Source organism: Schistocerca gregaria, chromosome X, assembly GCF_023897955.1.
Source record: "Schistocerca gregaria isolate iqSchGreg1 chromosome X, iqSchGreg1.2, whole genome shotgun sequence".
Classification (NCBI taxonomy): Eukaryota; Metazoa; Arthropoda; class Insecta; order Orthoptera; family Acrididae; genus Schistocerca; species Schistocerca gregaria.
In genome coordinates this window covers 29,776,655-29,795,117 of record NC_064931.1, presented here as the reverse complement: position 1 = coordinate 29,795,117, position 18,463 = coordinate 29,776,655, and positions in this window count along the sequence as shown.

Sequence of the window (18,463 nt, the reverse complement as noted above, 5' to 3'; positions counted from 1 at the left end):
GATGGACAGGAAGTGCAAAATGGCTAAGCAGGAATGGCTAGAGGACAAATGTAAGGATGCAGAAACATATATCACTCGAAGTAAGATAGATGCTGCCTAGAGGAAAATTGAAGAGATGTTAGGAGAAAAGAGAACCATCTGTATGAATATCAAGAGCTCACTTGGAAAACCAGTCCTGAGCAAGGAAGGGAAAGCAGAAAGGTGAAAAGAGTATATAGAGGGTCTATACAAGGGAGGTGTACTTGAGGGCATTATTATGGAAATGGAAGAGGACGTAGGTGAAGATGAGAAGAGCAATATGATATTGTGTGGAGAATTTGACAAAGAACTGAAAGATTTCATGAAGAATATAATAATATGGATTCCAAAGAAAGCAGGTGCTGGCAGGTGTGAAAATTACCGAACTATCAGTTTAATAAGTCACAGTTCCAAAATACTAACACTAACCCTTTACAGAAGAATGGAAAAATTGGTAGCAGCCGACATCGGCGAAGATGTTTGGATTCCGGCGTAATGTAGAAACACGCAAGGCAACACTGATCCTACGACTTGTCATAGAAGAAAGGTTAAGGAAAGGCAAACCTACATTTATAGAATTTGTAGACTTAGATAAAGCTTTTGACAATGTTGACTGGAATACTCTCTTTCAAATTCTAAGGGTGGCAGGGATAAAATATACGGAGCGAAAAACTATTTACAGTTTGTACAGAAACTATATGGCAGTTATAAAGGGTCGAGTGGCACGAAAAGGAAGCAATGATTAAGAAGGGAGTGGGGCAGGGTTGTAGCCGATCCACTATGTTACTCAATCTGCATATTGAGCAAGCAGTGGAGGAAACAAAAGAAAAATTTGGAGTAGGAATGAATATCCAGGGAGAAAAATAAAAACCTTGAGGTTTGCGGACGACATTGAAATTTGTCAGTGACAGCAAAGGACTTGGAAGAGCAGTTGAATGGAATGGACAGTGTCTTTAAAGGAGGATATAAGATGAACATCAACAAAAGCAAAACGAGGATAATGGAATGTAGTCGAATTAAATCCGGTGATGCTGAGGGAAATAGATCAGAAAATGAGACACTCAAAGTAGTAGATGAGGTTTGCTATTTGGAAAGCAAAATAAGTGATGATGATCGAAGTAGGGAGGATATAAAATGTAGACTGGCAATGGCAAGAAAAGCGTTTCTATGGAAGTGTAATTTTTTAACATCGTGTATACATTTAAATGTCAGTAAATCCTTTCTGAAAGTGTTTGTATGGAGTATAGCCATTTATGGATGTGAAGCGTGGCGATAAGCAGTTTAGACAAGAAGAGAACAGAAGCTTTTGAAATATGGTGCTACAGAAGAATGCTGAAGATTAGATGGGAAGATCACGTAACTAATGAGGAGGTACTGAATAGAATTGTGGAGAAGAAAAATTTGTGGCACAACCTAACTAGAAGAAGAAATCGGTTGGTAGGACACATTCTGAGGCGTTAAGGGATCACCAGTTTAGTACTGGAGGGAAGCGTGGGAGGGGGTAAGGGTAAACATCTTAGAGGGAGACTAAGAGGTGAATACATTAAGCATATTCAGAAGGATGTTGGTTGTAATAGTTATTCGAAGGCGAAGAGGCTTGCACAGGATAGAGTAGCATGGAGAGTTGCATCAAATCAGTCTTTGGACTGAAAACCATAACAACAACAACACAGGGAAAACGGCAAAACATCGTCCGCTAAGTCACAACACGAACAAAAATGACAGACGGTCACTGAAGGAAATTGGGGCAAAAAGTAAGAGGATGACAGCTGAGAATGATACTGCAGAAGTTAATGTCGCACTAGCGAACTCTGTCAGCGCCGAAAGCACACGAAGGGAGCTCCATAAGCAGGGAACTGCAGCGCGAGCTGTAATTCCAAAACCACTGAAAAACGTGCTCCCGAAGACATAAAACCTGGACTATGGAGCAATGGAAAAAAGTCATTTGGTCAGATCATTCTTCTTTCACCGTGTTTCCAACTTCTCACCGAGTTTATGTCTCAAGAGTGAGGCATGGCTAAGGTTCGATTATGGTTTGGGCAGCCATATCCTGGTATTCCACGGTTACTCCTCAAGATTGCAGAGGATTATGTGACAATGTTTGTTGCCCAATGGCGATCCTATGTTCCAAGAAGACAGAGCGACTGTTCACAGAAGTGACAGGACTGGTTTTGTGAGCACCAGGATGAATTCTCACCTCGCCCCTGACCACCGCCGTCACCAGATCTCAATATTATTGAGTCTGTGTGGTCTACGTTGGAGAGGAGGGTGCGTAATGGCCTTCCACCTTCATCGTCGTTACCTGAACTTGCCACTATCTTGCAGGAAGAATGGTATAAGAGTCCCTTGATCACCATACAGGACCTGTATTTACCCGTTCCGAGACGACTGGAAGCTGTTTTGGACGTGTATGAGACATGGTACTTCGCTGTGTTTTTGGTGTTCATATAACTGTCCAATCTCTGTATGCGTGTGAACCCCACATACAATTCTAAAAACTTTCTTGGTGGACTTGGTTAACTGGAAGTAGGAAAACTTCTGACAGTTGTTGTTGTTGTGCTTTTCAGTCCTGAGACTGGTTTGATGCAGCTCTCCATGCTACTCTATCCTGTGCAAGCCTCTTCATCTCGCAGTACATACTGAAGCCACAAATCCGTATTAGCTGTGTCCTTTCAAAGTTTAAAGGTAGTCCATCTGCGCAAAACCATTCGGTAACTTTCACAAAAATATCATTTACTGTTATCTCTGTCGATGCTTCTTTGCTTGGCTTCACGAGAATATTCCTGTTGCAGTTTTTTTAAAGGAAGTTTTCTTTCTATCGTACTGTCAAAAGTCATCTTTAACTCTTCGACAGAAACATAATCAGCGTTACTGTTATGGGAAGGAAACTATAAGTATCGCTTTCTTATTCTTCCATCACGTGCATTAAATTTAATTTTGTTTAAAAAGACATTTTTCCATTTTTTAATTTTCTTCACCTGAGGACTGTGGCCGTTGACAATCTTTCTAAACTTGTTAAATAATAGAAAAATAAGGATAGTGTCCCTCCCACGTTGTTTCGCGACAAAGATAGTGCTCCTATATAATGGCCTATTTTTCTTCGTTTCAGAGGGCTTTGTCTCGAGTTATAAGCAAAAGTAACAGTTATTAGCCACAGAAAGTCTTTCGTCTTGTTAACGTCCAATCAGTTTCTCAGTGTCCACTACCAACTTCACACACGGACTCAGAAACTAGACCAAAAGGTTCTTTGTTAAAGGGTCGGGCTCTGTTGAGAGAAGTGCTCTTATCCAAGAAGCAGCAGGAATAAACCGCCGACAGCACCTGTTACGAAAGCATGCCAAGGAATTCGTACAGTGAGTGTGGATTCAGGGTCCGATTTAACAAGACCTATCCCCTGTGGAGCCCAGGTTACCTAACGTACTGAGCCAGTGTCCATGGAAACCATGTTATTCGCATTAAACTGAGGTGACAAGTCAGGGGACAGCGATATGGGCATGTACAGATGGTGGTAGTATCGCTTACACCAGTTTAAATAGGACAGTGCATTGGCGGAGCATTACTCGTACTCAGGTGACTCATATGAACAGGCTTGCGACGTGATTATGGCCGCACGACGGGGATTAACAGGCTTTGAACGCGGAAAGGTAGTTGGAACTAGATGCATGCGGGACATTCCATTTCGGAAATCGTTGGAGAATTCAACATTCCGAGATGCACAGTGTCAATAGTATACCTAGAATACTAAATTTCAAGTACTATCTCTCATCATGGACAACGCAGTGGCCGACGGTCTTCACTTAACGACCGAGAGGAGGAGAAGGAGGAGATTAGTGTTTAACGTCCCGTCGACAAAGAGGTCATTAGAGACGGGTCACAAGCTTGTATTAGGGAAGGATGGAGAAGGAAAGCGGCGTGTCCTTTCGAAGGAACCATCCCAGCATTTGCCTTAAGCGATTTAAGGAAATCACAGAAAACCTAAATCAGGATGGCCGGATGCGGGTTCGGACCGTCGTCCTCCCGAATGCGAATCCAGTGTACTAACCACTGCGCTACCCCGCTCTGTTTAACGACCGAGAGTAGCGGCGTTTGCGTGGAGCAGAAATCAGTCTGGGACATACGACGATCGTATCCGTTACGTCAGTGCGGTGAAGTGTGCCGTTAATGAGCCATGGCAGTAGATGACCGACGCGAGTGCCTTCGCTAACAGCAGGACATCGCCTGCAACTCTCACCTGGGCTCGTGACCATATCTGTTGTACCCTAGACGACTGGAAAACCGTGGCCTGGTCGGATGGGTCCCGATTACAGTTGGTAAGAGCTGAAGGTAGGGTTCGAGTGTGACACAGGCCACACGGATCCATGGACCCACGCTGTGCAAACTGGAGGTGGCTCCATAATGGTGTAGGCTGTGTTCACAGGGAATGGATTGGGTCCTCTGGTCCAACTGAACCGATCACTGACTGGAAACAACTATGTTCGGCTACTTGGAAACCATTTGCAACCTTTCATGGATTTCATGCTACCAAATACCGATGTCGTGTCACCGAGCCACATTTGTTCGCGATTGGCTTGTAGAGCATTCTGGACAGTTGGAACGATTGATTTGTCCTCCGAAACCGCCCAACATGAAATCCATCGAACATTTATGAGCCATAATCGACAGGTCAGTTCGTGCATAACATCCATCACCAGCAACACTTTCGCAGTTATGGACGGCTACAGAGGCAGCATGGGTCGATATTTCTGCAGGGGACTTCCAACTACTTGAGTCCTTGCTACTTCGAGTTCCTGCACTGTGCAGAGCGAAAGGACGTACGACACAATATGAGGAGGTATCCCATGGCATTTGTCATCTCATTATAGAGTACTCGTGTTGGAAAAATTTGTTTCCTCACTTTTCATAAATCTCCTCCCAGAACGCTCACCCATTACCTCTACCACACATTTTGCTGTCAGCGTACTGCCGCTATCCTCAGACGAGGGATAGTGAAGGCCACAGCCAAGCTAAGGGCTGAAAGCGGTGTAGTCAGTCCAATGTGCTTCGTCGTTCCCCCACTAAAGTTCTCAGATACTAATCAGTACCACAATATTCGTGGCCTGAAGCCTCAAAAGGCTGTCCTGACTTGTACTCTAACCTCTAATAACCTCGTCGAAGCGAAGAGGCTTAACTGATTAAGACACTCGAAGGTAATTCGAGAGAAGTGTGGTTCAAGTCTCGACGTTAAACAATAATTTTAAGCTCTTAGAAGGAATGTTACTGTTCGCAATTCTACTATCATACCTCTGCCTCCACCCCCCCTGCCCCATGAACCATGGACCTTGCCGTTGGTGGGGAGGCTTGCGTGCCTCAGCTATATAGATGGCCGTACCGTAGGTGCAACCACAAATGAGGGGTATATGTTGAGAGGCCAGACAAACGTGTGGTTCCTGAAGAGGGCAGCAGCCTTTTCAGTAGTTGCAGGGGCAACCGTCTGGATGATTGACTGATCTGGCCTTGTAACATTAACCAAAACGGCCTTGCTGTTGTGTACTGCGAACGGCTGAAAGCAAGGGGAAACTACAGCCGTAATTTTTCCCGAGGGGATGTAGCTTTACTGTATGGTTAAATGATGATGGCGTCCTCTTGGGTAAAATAGTCCCCCATTCGGATCTCCGGGCGGGGACTACTCAGGAGGACGTCGTTATCAGGAGAAAGAAACCTGGCGTTCTATGGATCGGAGCGTGGAATGTCAGATCCCTTAATCGGGCAGGTAGGTTGTTGTTGTTGTTGTTGTGGTCTTCAGTCCTGAGACTGGTTTGATGCAGCTCTCCGTGCTACTTTATCTGTGCAAGCTTCTTCATCTCCCAGTACCTACTGCAACCTACATCCTTCTGAATCTGCTTAGTGTATTCATCTCTTGGTCTCCCTCTACGATCTTTACCCTCCACGCTGCCTCCAATATTAAATTGGTGATCCCTTGATGCCTCAGAACATGTCCTACCAACCGATCCATTCTTCTGGTCAAGTTGTGCCACAAACTTCTCTCCTCCCCAATCCTGTTCAATACTTACTCATTAGTTATGTGATCTACCCATCTAATCTTCAACATTCTTCTGTAGCACCACATTTCGAAAGCTTCTATTCTCTTCTTGTTCAAACTATTTATCGTCCATGTTTCATTTCTATACATGGCTACACTCCATACAAATACTTTCATAAATGACTTCCTGACACTTAAATCTATACTCGATGTTAAATTTCTCTTCTTCAGAAATGCTTTCCTTGCCATTGCCAGTCTACATTTTATATCCTCTCTTCTTCGACCATCATCAGTTATTTTGCTCCCCAAATAGCAAAACTATTTTACTACTTTAAGTGTCTCATTTCCTAATCTAATTCCCTCAGCATCACCCGACTTAATTCGACTACATTCCATTATCCTCAGGTAGGTTAGAAAATTTAAAAAACGAAAAGGATAGGTTTAAGTTATATATAGTGGGAATTAGTGAATTTCGGTGGCAGGAGGAACAAGACTTCTGGTCATGTGAATACAGGGCTATAAATACAAAATCAAATAGGGGTAATGCAGGAGTAGGTTTAATAATGAATAAAAAAATAGGAGTGCGAGTAAGCTACTACAAACAGCATAGTGAACGTATTATAGTGGCCAAGATAGACACGAAGCCCATGCCTACTACAGTAGTACAAGTTTATATGCCAACTAGTTCTGCAGATGACGAAGAAATTGAAGAAATGTATGATGAAATAAAAGAAATTATTCAGGTAGTGAAGGGAGACGAAAATTTAATAGTCATGGGTGACTGGAATTCGACAGTAGGAAAAGGGAGAGAAGGAAACATAGTAGGTGAATATGGATTGGGGCTAAGAAATGAAAGAGGAAGCCGTCTGTTAGAATTTTGCACAGAACAGAACTTAATCATAGCTAACACTTGGTTCAAGAATCATAAAAGAAGGTTGTAAACATGGAAGAAGCCTTGAGATACTAAAAGGTGTCAGATAGATTATATAATGGTAAGACAGAGATATAGGAACCAGGTTTTAAATTGTAGGACAATTCCAGGGGCAGATGTGGACTCTGACCACAATGTTTTGGTTGTGAACTGTAGATTAAAACTGAAGAAATTGCAAAAAGGTGGGAATTTAAGGAGATGGGACCTGGATAAACTGACTAAACCAGAAGTTGTACAGAGTTTCAGGGAGAGCATAAGGGAACAATTGATCCTTGGGTAACAGAAGAAATATTGAATATAATTGATGAAAGGAGAATATATAAAAATGCAGTAAATGAAGCAGGCAAAAAGGAATACAAACGTCTCAGAAATGAGATCGACAGGAAGTGCAAAATGGCTAAGCCGGCATGGCTAGAGGACAAATGTAAGGATGTGGAAGCTTATCTCACTAGGGGTAAGATAGATACAGCCTACAGGAAAATTAAAGAGACCTTTGGAGGAAAGAGAGCCACTTGTATGAATATCAAGACCTCAGATGGAAACCCAGTTCTAAGCAAAGAGGGGAAAGCAGAAGGGTGGAAGAAGTATATAGAGGGTCTATACGAGAGCGATGTACTTGAGGACAATATTATGGAAATGGAAGAGGATGTAGATGAAGATGAAATGAGAGATACGATACTGCGTGAAGAGTTTGACAGAGCACTGGAAGACCTGAGTCGAAACAAGGCCCCCGGAGTAGACAACATTCCATTAGAACTACTGACGGCCTTGGGAGAGCCAGTCCTGACAAAACTCTACCATCTGGTGAGCAAGATGTATGAGACAGGCGAAATACTCTCAGGCTTCAAGAAGAATATAATAATTCCAATGCCAAAGAAAGAAGGTGTTGAAAGATGTGAAAATTACCGAACTATCAGTTTAATAAGTCACAGCTGCAAAATACGAACACGAATTCTTTACAGGCGAATGGAAAAACTGGTAGAAGTCGACCTCGGCGAAGATCAGTTTGGATTCCGCAGAAATGTTGGAACACGTGAGCCAATACTGGCCCTACGACCTATCTTAGAAAGTAGATTAAGGAAAGGCAAACCTACATTTCTAGCATTTGTAGACTTAGATAAAGCTTTTGACAATGTTGGCTGGAATACTCTCTTTCAAATTCTAAAGGTGGCAGGGGTAAAATACAGGGAGCGATAGGCTATTTACAATTTGTACAGAAACCAGATGGCAGTTATAAGAGTCGAGGGGCATGAAATGGAAGCAGTGGTTGGGAAGGGAGTGAGACAGGGTTGTAGCCTCTCCCCGATGTTATTCAATCTGAATATTGAGCAAGCAGTAAAGGAAACAAAAGAAAAATTTGGAGTAAGTATTAAAATCGAGGGAAAAGAAATAAAAACTTTGAGGTTCGCCGATAACATTGTAATTCTGTCAGAGACAGCAAAGGACTTGGAAGAGCAGTTGAATGGAATGGACAGTGTGTTGAAAGGAGGAAAAAAGATGAACATCAACAAAAGCAAAACAAGGATAATGGAATGTAATCGAATTAAGTTGGGTGATGCTGATGGAATTAGATTAGGAAATGAGACACTTAAAGTAGTAAAGGAGTTTTGCTACTTGGGAGCAAAATAATTGTTGATGGTCAAAGTAGAGAGGATATAAAATGTAGACTGGCAATGGTAAGGAAATCGTTTCTGAAGAAGAGAAATTTGTTAACATCGAGTATAGATTTAAGTGACAGGAAGTCGTTTCTGAAAGTATTTGTATGGAGTGTAGCCATGTATGGAAGTGAAACATGGACAATAAATAGTTTGGACAAGAAGAGAATAGAAGCTTTAGAAATGTGGTGCTACAGAAGAATGTTGAAGATTAGGTATGTAGATCACGTAACTAATGAGGAGGTATTGAATAGGATTGGGGAGAAGAGGAGTTTGTGGCACAACTTGACTAGAACAAGAGATCGGTTGGTAGGACATGTCCTGAGGCATCAAGGGATCACAAATTTAGCATTTGAGGGCAGCGTGGAGGGTAAAAATCGTAGAGGGAGACCAAGAGATGAATACACTAAGCAGATTCAGAAGGATGCAGGTTGCAGTAGGTACTGGGAGATGAAGGAGCTTGCACAGGATAGATTAGCATGGAGAGCTGCATCAAACAAGTCTCAGGATTGAAGACCACAACAACAACAACGTCCTCTGCCTCACTTTCTCCTCAAAGCTAGATCGGTGGGCTTGCTCATACTTCCTCACGTCTTGGTGCTCTGTTATCTTCCGCCAGCTTTAATTTCGTCCTTGAATTGTCTCGGTCTTCCTTCCTGTCTTCTTCCCTCCATCTTTCCCTCGATCAAAGCAGTGCACTGGGATGAATGGCGCACTAGGTGGCTAACTATGTTGTTTCTCCGGACAGTGACTGTTTCAGTAGGCTTCTTGTCTCTACACCTACTTCTACATACATACTCTGCAACCTCCGTACGGTGCCTGGCGGAGGGTACCCCGTCCCACTGCTACTCGTTTCCTTTCCTGTTCCACTCGCAAATGGAGCGGGGGACAAAGGACTATCTATATGCTTCCATATGAGTCCTAATTTCTCGTATCTTATCTTTGTGGTCTTTACGCAGAATTTATATGGGTGGCAACAGAATCGTCCTCCAGTCAGCTTCAAAAGCCGGTTGTCTAAAATTTCTCAATAGTGTTCCTCGAAAAGAACGTTGCCTTCTCTCAAGAGATTCCCACTTGAGTTCCCGAAGCGTCTCTTTAACACTTGCGTGTTGTTCGAACCTACCGGTACCGAATCTAGCAGCCTGCCCTTGAACTGCTTCGATGTCTTCCCTCAATCAGATCTGAATCGGATCCCGACCACACAAGCAGTACTTAAGAATAGGTCGCACTAGAGCCCTACGTGCGGTCTCCTTTATAGATGGACCACTCTTTCCCAAAACTCTCTCAATAAACAGAAGTCGATCCTTCGCATTCCCTACCACAATACCCGCATGCTCGTTCCATTTCATATCGCTTTCAAACGTTACGCCCAGATATTTAGACGAAGTGACTGTGTCAAACAGGACCACACTAATGCTGTATCCGAAGATTATTGATTTTTTTTTTGTCCTACTCATCCGTGTTAACTTATTTCTTTTTTTTTTACATTTAGAGCTAGCTGCTATTCGCCGTACTAAGTAGAAGTTTTGTCTCAGCCATTTTTTTATCCTTCTCCAGTCATTCAACTTCTACACCTTACTGTACACCACAGCTTCATCAGCAAACAAGTGCAGAATGCCACCGACGCTGTCAGCCAGATCATTTATGTAGATAGTAAATAGTAGCGGTCCTATCACACCTCGCTGGGCACTCCTGGTGATTCCTTTACCACTGATGAACACTCGCCGTCGAGGACAACATACTGGGTTCTGTTACTTAAGAAGTCCGCGAGCGACACACAGATCTGTGAACCTGTTCTACATGCTCATACCTTCGTAAAGGCACCGCTCTTCTCAGCCCTTCTGGTTTGATGATCTGCTACAAATGGAGTTATTTCGAATTGCTTACTAGTATCAAGCAGACACTGTTTGAAAACAGTAGTGTTCTTCCTGGACAGGTGATGCCTCTAGCGGAGCGATTCTAGCTTTAAAATCTGCTGTTCTCCTAGCATCCACTTTGATACCTGAAGATAATCACTTGTGCCAACTTTCTGCTTTCAGCGTACACTACTGCATTCTGCTTTCCTCCTCTTGTGCACTTCATGATGTTGTTTTGCTTCTGTTGACTTGCATCGCGCACGTCTCTATTAAGATTTGATGCATCTGGTGAAGCGCCTTCTGTAGCTCGTCTTCATTTCTGCGCAATAAGGCAATGCCATCTGCAAAACGAATTGTTTTGAATTATTATTTGTAAGCAGTTGTTAAAGAAGAATAAGATTCGCTTCGTATGGAGCACGATAAACAGCATAACCCATTGCTATATGTCCTTTATTGCTGCTCCACTCCATTTTGAGTTTACTTGTGATAAACCAAACTGATAAATCAAATATGTGCATTTCAGATATGTTTTAGGATAGAATTCTGAATCGACATTTTATATTTTATTTGTGAAGGTTTCCATTGACTTAGGGAAAACAGTGTATCTGAAAGGACTAAGTCTCTTCGAAAGGAGGTTCAGGCTCAACGTCCCACGAACAGACATGTTATTGAAAGTGGAGTGAAAGCTCAGTTGGAGAAGGATGAATGAGGAAACTGGCCTCGAGCTTATTAAAGGGAACACTGTAGCCTTCATCCGAAGCAATTTGGGGAAACGGAGGAAGCCCTAATCTAGAATGCCAGAAGGGTACTAAACCCCGATCCTCCCGAGTACTAGTAGAATCTCATTACCACTGTTCTATCACAAAATGTTAGAGCACTTTGAGTTTGAGGAAGCAACACGTTAACGAGACTAGATTTCCGTACGTCGTCACAGAGGGCTCTTCCTACGCTACGCAGGCAGCTAAATCTTACACAACAAGGACACGCCTACGATGCTGCGCCCGCTGCGCAATCACTTCGAAGGAAAGGAAGGCCGAGCTCAACAGCTGAAGTTGGTCTGCACGCTGCGAATGTAGACGTTGTACGAAGCCGCGTGTACCTAAGAAAAGCACCATTAGGAAGTCAGTTGTTGCTACCCGCAACGATTTGTGTGAAACGTGCGTAATCATTCAAAAGTAATTGACCTTAACTTAAAGATTCATAGAACAGCTAGAAAGGAAATTGGGAAACCATCGAGAGTCCACCTAAATGAGCAGAAGATGCTGTTTAAAAGCCATATTTCAGTTTTCCGATAGACTGCTGTACAGTAGTATCGCCATCTGTCCCGATTTTTGACGAATGTCCCTATTTTTAAGGATGTAATGACCCGTCTCACGTAAGCCTTACGCGGGACTTCAAATGTTCCTGCTCCTGGGCTCTGCTGACGATTCGAAATACAATGCGTATTAACCTGAAAAGTGGCGGAGTACATGAAAGTACCGAAATGGATTTCTGAAGGCATCGTTGGCGTTAACCAAGGAAGACGTGCGAGTAAGTGGTGATCAGCCGATGTACTAAAGGAACGCGTCAGCAGATGCCCTAACTGTACATTTCGAAAACACGCAACCGCAGGGCTTTCATTGTTTTGTTATTACCGCCACACCGCTGTTTTCTGAATAGTGTTTCAACTCCTGTCCCCTCCCGCCCGTCGATTGGCCGCAGATTCTCTTAGTAGCTACTTTCGTGGGGGCGACCGCCCCTCGCACAGGACCAGGCTGTTCGTTTCGCGCTTTAGTTTTTTTAGTAGAAGCGGAAACTTAAACCAGGTGCCACAACATAGCCTACTACTCGCGAATAGCAGCAAGATGGCCACCTTTCTTAACGTCCCCATCCGGCGGGATGTGTGCCACCTGCCACTTCATGAGACACTTCGTACAAGGCATTGCGAGGACTATCTCAGCACGCCTCACGGCCTTCCCACCCTCACACCGAGAGCCACCTATCCGCACTCCCTGTACATTTCCTCCATGCTCGCTACTATTTAGAGTCCCACACTAGGCATGACGTACGTGTGTATCCGCACTGAAGAAGGCGAGTCCATTGCACATCTAGGCGAATCAGTTACATGAATGCGTGGTGTCTTTTCTTTCGGACACGTCCGAAAGATCAGACACCACCCATTCGTATAAAGGTTTCGTGTTTAAACCAGGAGTTTGGCGCATAGTCTGGTGATCGGCAACTTTATGCCACCACGTCTCCTCCGTGTGCCGGCCAAACTGGCAGTGAAACATGCTTTCGTTTGTAGTTCAAAACCAAACGCGGGAAGCACGTGACATTTCAATGTGTTCACAGCACCTGTCGACTTTTTCAATTCATTTAGTCAGTTGGAGCAGCACTGGTAAGTAATCTACAAAATATGTATCTATTTCGAAACACAGTAGATACAAACAATTTGAATGAAGCTATTGACACTTGTTTGTCAAGTATATCAACTAACTACCCTAAGCAGCCGGCCGCGGTGGTCTAGCGGTTCTCGGCGCGCAGTCCGGAACCGCCCGACTGCTACGGTCGCAAGTTCGAATCGTGCCTCGGGCATGGATGTGTATGATGTCCTTAGGTTGGTTAGGTTTAAGTAGTTCTAAGTTCTAGGGGACTGATGACCACAGATGTTAAGTCCCATATTGCTCAGAGCCATTTGAACCATTTTTAACTACTCTAAGCATCGGTCCGTCTATTCTATTAATGGGAGGTTCTGGGCGAGTCCGATGAACAAATGGATTTTTTTAAGTAATTTGATCCCTGAGGTACACAGATTACGCCTGTAAAAGGATTTTTCGATTGTGAAGGTATTTTAGAAGTTACAGAGTCGACTGATATATAGGCAGCTGTAGGCTGGATTAATTAATTCTAGAAAAAAAATTCCATCAGTCTACTAATTTCTGTCCAATGAAGATTTGCTTAAGAGATGCACCAGAGCCAATATGCGAAATGACAAGGAGAGCTTCAAGGCGTGCATCTGGAGACTAGTGCCGAAACATCTTCCTTGTGGGGCAAAAACTGTCGAAATAGCGGAATATATGGCTACAGGTAAACTCAACGAAGGTTATTCGCCTATTCTGAAGACCGAAAACGTGTTAGGAATTGCCATAGGGACGGCAGCAAAATCTTGGTGGAGTTATCTAACAGGAAAGACGTGGCTGCCGCGGAGAGTGGAATGTCTGCACTTGTTAACCCTTGGATGCATGATGGGAGCCTTTCAGGCCCTGGGGAGGATTAATGGCCCATTTAATTATATTAAATTCACATATAATTGGACATTACTTTATGTAATCCTTAAAAATACGTTTACGATTAAGAAACACAATAAAGTTGTATTTGATGTCGCAAAGATTTTATGAAATCAGTGTTTTCTTAATGATTTCAGGCTTGATGTAATCTAATGCCTTAGCGAGCGCTTTTCTCCAAGTTTATGAATGTTGGTACCTGGGATATTTTTATACTGGCAATTGTTGTACGGGTCAGAATCCAGTAACAACAATAATAGACTTACTACTGATTGTAAAAGATGACCTCAGACGTGAAAGTAGTCGCTCTCATAGCTGAGTAAGTAGTTGTGTTTGTTATTCTCTGTCTTCCTTTTTCTCTCTTTTCTGACAAAGTAATTATTTAGACTCTTGAAACTTCCTGGCAGATTAAAACTGTGTGCCCGACCGAGACTCGAACTCGGGACCTTTGCCTTTCGCGGGCAAGTGCTCTACCAACTGAGATTTTCATTCTGGATTTAGACTCTTTCTAATCAAGGAACGTTCGTTTCTTACAGTATGTAATCATCTAGTACATCTCGAAAGAGAGAACGTAATTGTGCTGTAAATGGAGATGATCCAAATGCTTCGATGATTATTTCTGATTGGTCGGACGAATGTGAATCTAGTATTGCTTCTGAAGATGAAACTGATCCTGCATATACACCTTTGTCGGACAGCTCAGAATCTGAAAAAAAGTAGTAACGAATATTCCGATGTAAATGACGTAGGCTTACCAACGAAAGTTGGCCTGATAACAGACAGCTGCCAGCAAATTCAAAAAATGTAGCAAGTACACAACAGCCTGAAAACTGTTTTATTGGGCGCGATGGGACTCAGTGGAGCAAAACACAACCTCCTTCTAGCAGAACGCGTACGCATTATATAATGAAGACTTTTCCAGGCCCTGTTAGGAAAAGTCGTACATAAATACCAAAAGATGCTTGGAGTTACTTCATCACAAATAATGTTGTAGATGAAATAGTTCATTCTACAAATCTCGAAGGACAACGCTCAGCAGCTGTAAAAAGGCCAAACATGGCGTAATGTCTCAGACGAGAAAATGAATGCAGTTTTTGGAATTCTGCTATTAGCTGTCAGTCACAGAAGCTGGGATGTTCCTATAAGGGAGTTATTTCACGACTCTTCTGGCAACCCTGTTTATGTGGCAACTTTTTCTATAAACAGGTTTGAAGAAATAATGAGAGCCGTAAGGTTCGACGATAGACGCATTTGACAAGCTAGGAGCCAAGATGATAATGTAGCAACTTTTCGCAATGTGTGGAAACTTTCCATAAGCAACTGCAGGCAAAGGTTTCATCCAGGAGAGAGCTGCACAATAGATGAACAGCTAGAGATTATCAGAGGGCGTTGTAAATTTCTACATGTTGTTCCAAGCAAACCAGGGAAATATGGAATAAAGATATACCGTCTCTGCGACTCTTTGACATCATAGGGTATAGATGGGCTACTGTACTCAGAAAAAACTCCAGATCGCCATCGTGAAACTAATGCCGCAGCTCATGTGCTAAAGACTCTATCAAAGACGCTCAGAGACAGCTCAACCAACAACGCGATGGACAACTACTTTACCTGTGTTTTCCCGTTTCAAGATTTATTGAAGGATAAAATTACAACAGTCGCCATAAAAAAACCACAAATTCCACCTGAAATGAAATGTAAGACACGAGAGGTTTTCTCTTCAACATTCGGATTGACTGTTGTGAACTACGTACCAAATAAGAATAAGGGTGTGGTGCTATTAAGTTCAATGCATCACGACGCTACAGTTGATGAGATTCATAAAAAGAACAAACTAGAAATGATTCTATTTTATGACAAAATAAAATCAGGTGTAGATTCTCTTGATCAAAAGGTACGTACATATACTTGCAAAAGACAGGCAAGGAGATGGCCGTTTGTATTATGGACTAATGTAATGAATGTAGCAGCTATAAATGCTTTCTGTTTATTCACAAAACAACACCCCGAATATCACAATGGAAAATCATGTAAAGGAGGCTTTTTTTGTAAAACTTGGCCCAACAACTTATTCGTCCACATATGGAGTCCAGACCCAAAACTCGAAATTTGCAAAGAAATGTCATACAAGCATTGGCTAAATGTGACGTCAAAAGGTGCCAGGAAATGGATATCAACCACCAAAGAAAAATGCCCAGAAGAAGATGCTTTTTGTGCTCACGTGAATTGGAAAGGAAAATTGTTCAGTGTTGTTCAAAATGTTCTAACAATGTATGCAGTGAACATAGCGTACTTGTTTGTGAAGATTTTTTCCAGTAATGTGTAAAACTTGGTGACAGGCAGCCTAATCTTTATTTATATAATCTGCTGTGAATCTCAGTTTTGGAGTGCCCATGTTATACGCAACTTAGCTATTTTCTTTCACTCTATTTTGTATCTGGATGCTTTATGCATACTGATTTGCATTGCACGTCTCCAATGTACAGTTCACAGTTTAACTGAATATCAATAAAAGCTATTGTGTACAATAATAATTAAATTAGTATTCATTAAATTAAAAGTTATTCCATTGAAACTATTGTCCACACTTTTCTTTAATATTTTTTAATTAAGCTAGCTGGAGACATGTTTTATAACAGTTAAGATTTCATAATAAATTATGTAACAAAGCTCAGAAATAATAATATTTCAGGAAATCTTAGTGGGGGCTCCTGACGCCCTCATAATGCGTTAACGTCAGTCCGAACACTCATGCATCCAAGGGTAGCCCGGACTGAAAAAACGCAACACCAGATTCATAACATGCTTTTCAAATGGCTGCCATTTTTAGGTATTTTTCAAAACCCTATTGTGTTGGCTCCCCATATTCATTCTGACTTAAGAACATTGTATTTTTATGGGTTTCAGAGGTAGCCATGATTCTGTACAACGTCTCGCATCAGGACGCACCACGATGCGCATACTTTGACAAGGACCATTTCTAATTTCTTATGTGATTTTGAAAAAAATTATAGTCACGAATGTATGTATAATAACATGGTAAAACACCCATTCTAACACAAAGAATTCTTGTATGAAAAAATTTTAAACTTAACCCTTTTTAATGTCTCTCGACCAGAACCTCCCCTTTGTCCAACCTAACAAGAGCCTGAGACTGAACAGCAATGGGCAAAAATCTAACTGACCGATGTTTTTAAGCCTCTTATTTCCTTATTTCGTGGATAGATTACATTTCTTTGCGATTACTACAATAAGTCCAGATCTGACACCTACGCTTCCCAAAAGTTTTATTATGTCGTCATTCTACTCAGAACGGTTGCTTTCACATATTTTACTATTAATATTGTGTCAGGTTTTCTCACAGTAACCAAGCCTAATTACAAAGCATCTCCCCTGTACAGGAATCATTGTGTGACTGGCGAAGTGTCTCCTGGGCTCTGCAGTCGCTGTATGGAGTTTTAGATGACAGATACGAAAAAAAAATGGTTCAAATGGCTCTGAGCACTATGAGACTAAACAGCTTTGGTCATCAGTCCCCTAGAACTTAGAACTACTTAAACCTAACTAACCTAAGGACATCACACACATCCATGCCCGAGGCGGTTCCGGACTGCGCGCCTAGAACCGCGAGACCACCGCGACCGGCTGAGAGATACGTATTCTGAACTATGTAGCACATGTGAAAAAGAAACATGTTCTGTAGAATTCTCTGTCCGTACAAGAATCGAAGTGAACCATGCCCACTTTATTACACACATCACAAAAAGTTTTGCATCACCTCGGTTCCGAGAGTTTCGGAAACTGTACAGCAAATTGGAATAGAGATCAACATAAACATCATTTCCGCCCTTTTTATTGCTCATGAAAACCGCACACTGCATGTTGTACCACCATACAACGAGACCTTCAGAGGTGGTGCTCCAGATTGCTGTACACCCTGGTACCTCCAATACCCAGTAGCACGTCCTCTTGCATTGATTCATCCCTGTATTCGTCGTGGCATGCTATCCACAAGTTCATGAAGGCACTGTTGGTCCAGATCGTCCCACTCCTCAACGGCGATTCGGCGTAGATCCCTCAGAGTGGTTGGCGGGTCACGTCGTCCATAAACAGCCCTTTTCAATCTATCCCAGGCATATGCGATAGGGTTCCTGTCTGGAGAACATGCTGGCCACTCTAGTCGAGCGACGTCATTATCCTGAAGAAAGTCATTTACAAGATGTGAAAGATGTGGGCGCGAATTGTCGTCCAAAAAGACGAATGGCTCGCCAATATGCTGCCGATATGGTTGCACAATCGGTCGGAGGATGGCGTTCACGTATTGTAGAGCCTTTACGGCGCCTTCCATGACCACCAGCAGCGTACGTCGGCCCCACGTAATGCCACCCAAAGCAGGAGGGAACCTCCACCTTGTTGCACTCGCTGGACAGTGTGTCTAAGGTGTTCAGCCTGATCGGGTTGCCTCCAAACATGTCTCTGACAATTGTGTAGTTGAACGCAAGTGCGACGCTCATCGGTGAAGAGAACGTGATGCCAATCCTGAGCGGTCCATTTGGCATGTTGTTCGGTCCATCTGAACCGCGCTGCATAGTGTCGTGGTTACGAAGATGGACCTCGTCATGGACGTCGGGAGTGAAGTTGCACATCATGCAGCCTACCACGCAAAGTTTGAGTCGTAACACGTGTGGCTGCACGAAAAGCATTATTCAACATGGTGGCGT